This window comes from Triticum urartu, chromosome 4 (genome assembly GCF_003073215.2).
Source record: "Triticum urartu cultivar G1812 chromosome 4, Tu2.1, whole genome shotgun sequence".
Lineage (NCBI taxonomy): Eukaryota > Viridiplantae > Streptophyta > Magnoliopsida > Poales > Poaceae > Triticum > Triticum urartu.
Window position 1 is genome coordinate 591,502,816 of NC_053025.1, and position 11,039 is coordinate 591,513,854.

General features: G+C 45.0%; 1 long non-coding RNA gene across 1 annotated transcript; it reads left to right on the plus strand.

Moving 5' to 3' along the window:
• The first annotated feature begins 3,008 nt into the window (after window positions 1–3,008).
• On the plus strand, window positions 3,009–4,147 carry LOC125554319. The gene is made up of 2 exons (XR_007304364.1): window positions 3,009–3,303; window positions 3,889–4,147. It is a non-coding gene; the product is annotated as an uncharacterized LOC125554319 (long non-coding RNA).
• The last annotated feature ends 6,892 nt before the right edge of the window (window positions 4,148–11,039 follow it).

Consider the following 11,039-nt stretch of genomic DNA (forward strand, 5'->3'; position numbering starts at 1 on the left):
CGGAGGGGGAAAAGAGAGAGAGGGTGCCGGCCACCTCTCCTAGTCCTAATAGGACTAGGGGAAGGGGGAGGCGCACAGCCACCTTGGGCTGCCCCTTTCTCCTTTCCACTAAAGCCCACTAAGGCCCATATAGCTCCCGGGGGGTTCCGGTAACCTCCCGGTACTCCGGTAAAATCCCGATTTCACCCGGAACACTTCCGATATCCAAACATAGGCTTCCAATATATCAATCTTTACGTCTCGACCATTTCGAGACTCCTCGTCATGTCTGTGATCACATCCGGGACTCCGAACAACCTTCGGTACATCAAAATGCATAAACTCATAATATAACTGTCATCGTAACCTTAAGTGTGCGGACCCTACGGGTTCGAGAACAATGTAGACATGACCGAGACACGTCTCCGGTCAATAACCAATAGCGGGACCTGGATGCCCATATTGGCTCCTACATATTCTACGAAGATCTTTATCGGTCAGACCGCATAACAACATACGTTGTTCCCTTTGTCATCGGTATGTTACTTGCCCGAGATTCGATCGTCGGTATCCATACCTAGTTCAATCTTGTTACCGGCAAGTCTCTTTACTCGTTCTGTAATACATCATCCCGCAACTAACTCATTAGTTGCAATTCTTGCAAGGCTTATGTGATGTGCATTACCGAGAGGGCCCAGAGATACCTCTCCGACAATCGGAGTGACAAAACCTAATCTCAAAATACGCCCCCGCCCCCTCCGCTGCGCACGTGCCCACCTGCCGCGCTGAGCGTGTCATACGACCGCTGGAGGTCTCTCCGCCCTCGATCATATGCCTTCCTAAGTATGCCCGCGTGAGGGAGAGAGATGGAGATGGTGCTCTGACCGACGCCATGGAGGTCTCTCCCCCCTACCTTCCCTTCATGCGTGTGTGTGTGTGTTGGACACGATTTGGCCAGATCCCGGATGTTTTTCGATTCAATTTGAATTGCCATTTTCTGATTCAATTTGGCTGGATTCCTCACGCAACGCAGGTCACAAGAGACCGCAGACGCCTCCCTGCTGTGGGCCGACGCCACGCATGGATGTTGGAGCCGGCGAGGTACACGACGGCTCCACTTGCGCCTCCCACAGCAGCAACTCCTAGCCGAGGTATGCCCTCCTCTCCTCTCATCTCCTTCCTCCCTCTTCACGAATCTCTATCTTGCCCAAGGCAATCGATCAAGTTTATTCATGTTCTGTACGTAGATGCTGCACTATTTAGATCTCTGGTTGGATGGTCACATTGGAGACCAAGACTGGAATGTCACAAGGATTCCACTGAAGAAAACTACTGCACTTTTATGCAGGGATTGACGTCCCAACAAACACTGATTAGGCTAATTGCTACCCATTTTTGCATATATATATATATATATTAATAAACAACAAGTTCGATGCTTCCTTCCAGCATGTAACCAACCTGACACCACAAAGTGTTCGAAAAGTGACAGAATGGATATCCGGAGACCGGATCATTTTGAATTAACACGCACAATGCTGACAGTCAACGTCTCAATCTGTTTCTCAAAGAAAATAAAAACATCTTGAAGTCCAACTCAAGATAGAAAATTAGTAAGTCCAAGAAACACCACGTGCACGCTCAGTTTCCTCAATTAAGCGCCAATAATTTCCTCCTAAAATTACTGATACCCCTACCACACTTCTGAATTTTGTTCTTGTCGCAACGAGCCAATGTGCTGCTTATAGGGATCCCATATGAACCAAAAGTTTGATCGGGAAAGAAGAGTGCCGTGCATTGTGCATTATCTGCGGACAGTTTGTATTGTGATTTGTATTTGCACTTTTATGCGGTTGAGAGAACCAAGTATTTGTATTTGCACGTAGGCTAAAGACTACTTGTGATTTCTATGTAGTATTATTTTCAGTTGGTTGCTGTAACCTGAAGGCAGAATCTGCAAGCAAAATAGCAGTGAGCAAGTCCTGGACTGGATGATATGTGTTTGGTCATGATTTGTTTGGCTGTAGCATCTCTCTCTAGTGTTAAGCGCGTCATGGATATGTCCTTGTAGTATATGTTTGCTGTCGCAAATTTTTTACAGTGATAGGAGTTCTTGCAGACCAATTTACAGAAGAAGAGGGATTACAGTGACAGAGCATTGGACCTTGTCAAGTGGTTTCAGAGGAGGATGGAGATGGCTGCCTTACTACAGTGGAGGGCTTAATAGACTCAACTGTATTTGCTATCCCTTTGTGCACTACACGCATGTTCAGTAGCTGCCATTTTCTTGTACTAGCACTGCCAAGATGGATGTTCCTAAAGAGTTGTGACTCCCAAGTACACTCCTCCTTTTGCCCATTTTATTTCCTTAGGCAATGTACTCTGATATAGCCAGGACATCACACGGCCATGCTCTGTTTCTTCTCAGGTCCAGCCTGATTCGAGCTTCCTAGACATCCACAAGGCATGCCTTGGCCCGCCATTGAGCAGAATGCCGCTGGTGGCCGCAGCGGCGACAGAGTGCCGTCTCAGCGGACAAGGGAGTATCAAGCGAGACATCATCATCAACCCGAGCGAAGTCATAGGTGCCGCGTGCTCCTGCACGGCAACATGTGCTGCTATACTGATTGGGCAAATAGGTCTGCTCTCTGCATATGCAGCCTCCTCCATTTGATTTAATGAAATAAATATCATATTTGGTACCATGGCAATCCTAATTCCAGTCTTGTTACAGCTGTTGTTCTTGGCCTGAGCAGCAACCCTGTATTGGCTCAGGATGATTTGGTTGCTCCAGCAGCTACAAGTGAGCAAGCTGATGTAAATGTTACTGGCCTACGTCATATAGAAGATGATTTAGTGATCTCAAATGATCACACTATCAAATGGTGAATGTGCACCGTAAAGCATGGGAGTTTTTCTTGTGTTACTAGTGTCCGGCCAGAATTAGTAAGGTATGATCAACGTGGCCGTATAATTAGATTTGGAAAAATACTAACTTGTTATTTCCTTTGCATTTTTTTACTGTAAAAAGTCATGGCTCACCTATTAACCGGCGGCCGTAGAAGGACTAATCACCTAACTGAAACACTAATAATCAGAAGATAGATTGAACTTCGTTTAATGGATATACAACATATTGAATTATTTTCTATTTGGTCTAATTGATATAATCATGTCTAATAGAGTTCACAATCTTTACTTTGAAGATCTGTAGCTAGACGTTAGAACTGTTGACATGCAAATAATTAACTAACTGCATGTCGTACTTGAATTACAGGTTTTTTGGTTTCGTCACTCCTTTGTTATATGGAAGAAGACTTCATGGTTAGCATTATTTATTATAACACATTCATATAGGATTTTCTTGCCACTGTAAGTAGGAAGTTAATTTTTTGGTCTGTTTTGTTCTGCGGGGATTTTGGTCTGTTTTTCTAATAGTATATATGATCATTCAGTCACAGTTCCAGTATTTTAGAACTAAAGCCCCCCCTAATTAAAATGCAGAAATGTGTTTTCTTTCATTATGTTTCAGTCACTGTCTTAGAAACACTAGAAAATATCTCTTGACAAACTTCTTCATGGAACTAATATTTTTATGCTAATGATAAATTGGATTTATAATCTTTAACCTTGAATCTTTATAGGATTTTGGTTACTACCATATCTGCTCTTGCAGGTCTACAAGAGTATCCACTTCTGAGGTTGATTTTCAAAATGTGTATATCTAATATTTCTTACTGCAGCTTTAAGCTTCACTGTCATCTAACTTTGTCTAGTTAATATACTTACTCGGCAACATGGAAAGTTTCCACATTTGTTGTAGCTGTCTCTATGGGTTAGCGACTTAGCATACATGTTGTAATAAGGTTTCACATTTGCTTCTCTGACAAGGTCTGTTTTTATTCATAGGTAGAAGATAGCGACAGAGTGCTGCCGGATAATGAGATGTTGAAGCGGCAGACTGGATCCATGACACCGAAGTGCAATTGCGGCAGATTATCTCTATCTTTTCTTTTCATTTTTCTTATTATTGAGTGAGAACAGAATGAGGAACTGTGTGATAGTACATACAACAACTGTAGTAAAAAGAAACTTATGTTTGCAATTGTTAATGACATAGATACTTGCATGTTCTTTGAAGTGGTCATTTGTGAGTTGCAATGCATAATGAGGTTTTTAGCTGATTTATTTCCTTCGGTTTCTGGTTAACCATGAAATAGGAGCCCAGCAGTGCTCACTATTGTTGTGTTTACTGGGAACTGTATGCATAAAATGGAATTAGTGGATTTCATTTTTTATTATAAATTAGTTAGTAGTGGCGTGGGAAAAGACTGCGCGCTACTAGTATTTAGGATACTAGTAGCGTTGGTAGTGTGGACACGCTGCTACTATTTTGTTAGTAGTGGCGCGGGTACTAAATAGCAGTAGCGTGGGTGGCACACGCTACTACTAACTTTGTTACTAGTTGCGCGGGTTCAACCCACGCTATTACTAACTATTAGCTGTAGCGCCTTATTGGTAGCACGGGTACCCGCGCTGCTGATAGGCCTAAAACCCGCGCTGCTGCTAGGTTTTTCCCTAGTAGTGTCCACCTCTTTCCCCCCAAGTCCTAATCCAACTAGGAAAAGGGAGGGAGTCCTACTCCCGGTGGGAGTAGGACTCCTCCTGGCGCGCCCCCTCTTCTAGCCGGCCGCACCCCCCTTGCTCCTTTATATACGGGGGCAGGGGGCACCCTAGAAACACAACAATTGATCGTTTGATCTTTTAGCCGTGTGCGGTGCCCCCCTCCATCGTAGTCCACCTTGATAATACTGTAGCGGTGCTTAGGCGAAGCCCTGCGTCGGTAGAACATCATCATCATCACCACGCCGTCGTGCTGACGAAACTCTCCCTCAACACTTGGCTGGATCAGAGTTCGAGGGATGTCATCGGGCTGAACGTGTGCTGAGCTCGGAGGTGTCGTGCGTTCGGTACTTGATCGGTCGGATCGTGAAGACGTACGACTACATCAACCGTGTTGTGCTAACGCTTCCGCTTTCGGTCTACGAGGGTACGTGGACAACACTCTCCCCTCTTGTTGCTATGCATCACCATGATCTTGTGTGTGCGTAGGAATTTTTTTTGAAATTACTACTTCCCCAACAGTGGTATCAGAGCTTGGTTTTATGCGTAGATGTCATATGCACGAGTAGAACACAAGTGAGTTGTGGGCGATATAAGTCATACTGCTTACCAGCATGTCATACTTTGGTTCAGCGGTATTGTTGGATGAAGTGGCCCGGACCGACATTACGCGTACGCTTACGCAAGACTGGTTCTACCAACGTGCTTTGCACACAGGTGGCTGGCGGGTGTTAGTTTCTCCAACTTTAGTTGAACCGAGTGTGGCTACGCCCGGTCCTTGCGAAGGTTAAAACAGCACCAACTTGACAAACTACCGTTGTGGTTTTGATGCGTAGGTAAGAACGGTTCTTGCTAAGCCCGTAGCAGCCACATAAAATTTGCAACAACAAAGTAGAGGACGTCTAACTTATTTTTGCAGGGCATGTTGTGATGTGATATGTGATACGTCTCCAGCGTATCTATAATTTTGATTGCTCCATGCTATGTTATCTACTGTTTTTGGCAATATTGGGCTTTATTATCCACTTTTATATCATTTTTGGGACTAACCTATTAACCGGAGGCCCGGCCCAGATTTGCTGTTTTTTTTGCCTATTTTAGTGTTTCAAACAAAAGGAATATCAAACGGAGTTGAAACGGAACGAAATCAACTAGAGAAGTTATTTTTGGAAGGAAAGCTACTAGAAAAGCTTGGAGTGCACGTCAGGAAAGAAGGGAGGTGCCCACGAGGGTGGGGCCGCGCCCACCCCCTAGGGCGCGCCCCCTGCCTCGTGGCCCCCCTTCGATCCACCGACGTACTTCTTTCACCCATATATACCTACGTACCCTAAAACTTCTAGAACAGACAATAGATCGGGAGTTCCGCCGCCAGAAGCCTTCGTAGCCACCGAAAACCAATCTAGACCCGTTCTGGCACCCTGCCAGAGGGGGCAATCCTTCTCCGGTGGCCATCTTCATCATCCTGATGCTCTCCATGACGAGGAGGGAGTAGTTCTCCCTCGGGGCTGAGGGTATGTACCAGTAGCTATGTGTTTGTCGGGGGACTGATCCACGAACACCTATGGGCCGGCGGACCGGGTCCCTTTTGGTTCGGCGGGGGCGGAGGCCGTGAAAAGAGCGGATCGAGGCGAGGCACGCGAGCAGTTACCTAGGTTCGGGCCGCACGGATGCGTAAAACCCTACTCCTGCTTTGTGGTTTGTATTGAGTTCTTGCTCGGGAGCGCGGAGTGCTACAGTACACACCAGCAGCTAACGAGACCGAGCGTGAGTGTTCCCTGAACTAGCTAACCCCCCTCTACGTTGCGCATGGGCCTCCTTTTATATGCTCAAGGGGTCACCGACAGGTGGCAACGGAGGAAAAGGGTAAAAATGGAAAGGTGTTGCGGTAGGTACAGCTACCTGCTACAGTGTATCATACCTAACCCTGACGGCAGGGGACAAGGGTATTAAATGCCCGTCTGTGTCGCCTAAATAGTGCAAAAGGGACCGTCAGGGGCGCCACCGCTCGCCACGATGGCAAACTTGTCAGCGCCGCTTGCCACCGCGCACCGCTGGCTGCACAGCCTCCCGCCACGCACGCCTGGAAGGGTCCCAGAGCGACACGTTGGTGGATGCGCTGGAGCGCGGGCACAGAGTAGTGGCTTGTCGCGGCAAGCGCCTTGCCGTGGTCGTTGTCTTGTCGCGTCCGGGAGCTTGCCGCTCACCGGGCCTTGCCGGGGCGCGTGGCGCGCCGCGGCAAGTTCCTTGAGATGCCTTGGGTGGCCTTCCCGGCAAGCTCCTCTTGCCGGGGTCTTGAGATGCTTTTGTTGCCCTTCCCGGCAAGCTCCTCTTGCCGGGGTCTTGTCTCCTTGACTTGGATACTTTGTTCTTGAATGGCTCCATAGGAACCACGGAGGACCTTGGCGGTCACCCGGCAAGCCTTGCCGCGGGATGCTGCGACTGCCCGTGCACAAGTTCGGGATACTAGGGTACCCCTACTCTAGTACACCGACAGTGTTTGATCTCTCTCTCGTGTTCTTGAGGTGATACGATCTTGATGTATCGCGAGCTTTGCTATTGTAGTTGGATCCTATGATGTTTTCTCCCCCCTCTACTCTCTTGTAATGAATTGAGTTTCCCCTTTGAAGTTATCTTATCGGCTTGAGTCTTTAAAGATTTGAGAACACTTGATGTATGTCTTGCCGTGCGTATCTGTGGTGACAATGGGATACCACATGATTCACTTGATGTATGTTTTGGTGATCAACTTGCGGGTTCCGCCCATGAACCTATGCATAGGGGTTGGCACACGTTTTCGTCGTGATTCTCCGGTAGGAACTTTGGGGCACTCTTTGAGGTTCTATGTGTTGGTTGGTTGAATAGATGAATCTGAGATTGTGTGATGCATATCGTATAATCATACCCACGGATACTTGAGGTGACATTGGAGTATCTAGGTGACATTAGGGTTTTGGTTGATTTGTGTCTTAAGGTGTTATTCTAGTACGAACTCTAGGGCTGTTTGTGACACTTATAGGAATAGCCCAACGGATTGATTGGAAAGAATAACTTTGAGGTGGTTTCGTACCCTACCATAATCTCTTCGTTTGTTCTCCGCTATTAGTGACTTTGGAGTGACTCTTTGTTGCATGTTGAGGGATAGTTATGTGATCCAATTATGCTATTATTGTTGAGAGGACTTGCACTAGTGAAAGTATGAACCCTAGGCCTTGTTTCAACGCATTGCAATACCGTTTACGCTCACTTTTATCATTAGTTACCTTGCTGTTTTTATAATTTCAGATTACAAATACTATTATCTACTATCCATATACCACTTGTATCACCATCTCTTCGCTGAACTAATGCACCTATACAATCTACCATTGTATTGGGTGTGTTGGGGACACAAGAGACTCTTTGTTATTTGGTTGCAGGGTTGCTTGAGAGAGACCATCTTCATCGTACGCCTCCTACGGATTGATAAACCTTAGGTCATCCACTTGAGGGAAATTTGCTACTGTCCTACAAACCTCTGCACTTGGAGGCCCAACAACGTCTATAAGAAGAAGGTTGTGTAGTAGACATCAATATGGTCAAAACATGATGCTAAATTTTATTGTATGAGATGATCATGTTTTGTAACCGAGTTATCGGCAACTGGCAGGAGCCATTTGGTTGTTGCTTTATTGTATGCAATGCAATCACCCTATAATGCTTTACTTTATCACTAAGCGGTAGCGATAGTCGTAGAAGCATAAGATTGGCGAGACGACAACGATGCTACAATGGAGATCAAGGTGTCGCGCTGGTGACAATGGTGATCATGACGGTGCTTCGGAGATGGAGATCACAAGCACAAGATGATGATGGCCATATCATATCACTTATATTGATTGCATGTGATGTTTATCTTTTATGCATCTTATCTTGCTTTGATTGACGGTAGCATTATAAGATGATCCCTCACTAAAATTATCAAAGTATAAGTGTTCTCCATGAGTATGCACCGTTGTGAATGTTCTTCGTGCAGAGATACCACGTGATGATCGGGTGTGATAGGCTCTACGTTCAAATACAACAGGTGCAAAACAGTTGCACACGCGGAATACTCAAGTTAAACTTGACGAGCCTAGCATATAACAGATATGTCCTCGGAACACGGAGACCGAATGGTCGAGCGTGAATCATATAGTAGATATGATCAACATAGTGATGTTCACCGTTGAAACTACTCCATCTCACGTGATGATCGGACATGGTTTAGTTGATATGGATCACGTGATCACTTAGAGGATTAGAGGGATGTCTATCTAAGTGGGAGTTCTTAAGTAATATGATTAATTGAACTTAAATTTATCATGAACTTAGTACCTGATAGTATCTTGCTTGTCTATGTTGATTGTAGATAGATGGCCCGTGTTGTTGTTCCGTTGAATTTTAATGCGTTCCTTGAGAAAGCAAAGTTGAAAGATGATGGTAGCAATTACACGGACTAGGTCCATAACTTGAGGATTATCCTCATTGCTGCACAGAAGAGTTACGTCCTGGAAGCATCGCTAGGTGTACCACCTGCGCCGGCAACTGCGGACATTGTGAATGTCTGTCAGTCACGTGTTGATGACTACTCGATAGTTCAATGTGCCATGCTTTACGGCTTAAAACCGGGACTTCAACGACGTTTTGAACGTCATGGAGCATATGAGATGTTCCAAGAGTTGAAGTTAATATTTCAAGCAAATGCCCGGATTGAGAGATATGAAGTCTCCAATAAGTTCTACAGCTGCAAGATGGAGGAGAATAGTTCTGTCAGTGAGCATATACTCAAGATGTCTGGGTACTGCAATCACTTGATTCAACTGGGAGTTAATCTTCCAGATGATAGCGTCATTGACAGAATTCTTCAATCACTGCCACCAAGCTACAAAAGCTTCATGATGAACTATAACATGCAAGGGATGGATAAGACGATTCCCGAGCTCTTCGCAATGCTAAAGGCTGCGGAGGTAGAAATCAAAAAGGAGCATCAAGTGTTGATGGTCAATAAGACCACTAGTTTCAAGAAAAAGGGCAAAGGGAAGAAGAAGGGGAACTTCAAGAAGAACAGCAAGCAAGTTGCTGCTCAGGAGAAGAAACCAAAGTCTGGACCTAAGCCTGAGACTGAGTGCTTCTACTGCAAGCAGACTGGTCACTATAAGCGAAACTGCCCCAAGTATTTGGCGGATAAGAAGGATGGCAAGGTGAACAAAGGTATATGTGATATACATGTTATTGATGTGTACCTTACTAATGCTCGCAGTAGCACCTGGGTATTTGATACTGGTTCTGTTGCTAATATTTGCAACTCGAAACAGGGGCTACGGATTAAGCGAAGATTGGCTAAGGACGAGGTGACGATGCGCATGGGAAATGGTTCCAAAGTCGATGTGATCGCAGTCGGCACGCTACCTCTACATCTACCTTCGGGATTAGTATTAGACCTAAATAATTGTTATTTGGTGCCAGTGTTGAGCATGAACATTATATCTGGATCTTGTTTGATGCGAGACGGTTATTCATTTAAATCAGAGAATAATGGTTGTTCTATTTATATGAGTAATATCTTTTATGGTCATGCACCTTTGAAGAGTAGTCTATTTTTGTTGAATCTCGATAGTAGTGATACACATATTCATAATATTGAGGCCAAAAGATGCAGAGTTGATAATGATAGTGCAATTTATTTGTGGCACTGCCGTTTAGGTCATATCGGTGTAAAGCGCATGAAGAAGCTCCATACTGATGGACTTTTGGAATCACTTGATTATGAATCACTTGGTACTTGCGAACCGTGCCTCATGGGCAAGATGACTAAAACGCCGTTCTCCGAAACTATGGAGAGAGCAACAGATTTGTTGGAAATCATACATACAGATGTATGTGGTCCAATGAATGTTGAGGCTCGTGGCGGATATCGTTATTTTCTCACCTTCACAGATGATTTAAGCAGATATGGGTATATCTACTTAATGAAACATAAGTCTGAAACGTTTGAAAAGTTCAAAGAATTTCAGAGTGAAGTTGAAAATCATCGTAACAAGAAAATAAAGTTTCTACGATCTGATCATGGAGGAGAATATTTGAGTTATGAGTTTGGTTTTCATTTGAAACAATGTGGAATAGTTTCGCAACTCACGCCACCCGGAACACCACAGCGTAATGGTGTGTCCGAACGTCGTAATCGTACTTTACTAGATATGGTACGATCTATGATGTCTATTGTTGATTTACCACTATCGTTTTGGGCTTATACTTTAGAGACGGCCGCATTCACGTTAAATAGGGCACCATCAAAATCCGTTGAGACGACGCCTTATAAACTGTGGTTTGGCAAGAAACCAAAGTTGTCATTTCTGAAAGTTTGGGCTGCGATGCTTATGTGAAAAAGCTTCAACCTGATAAGCTCGAACCCAAATTGG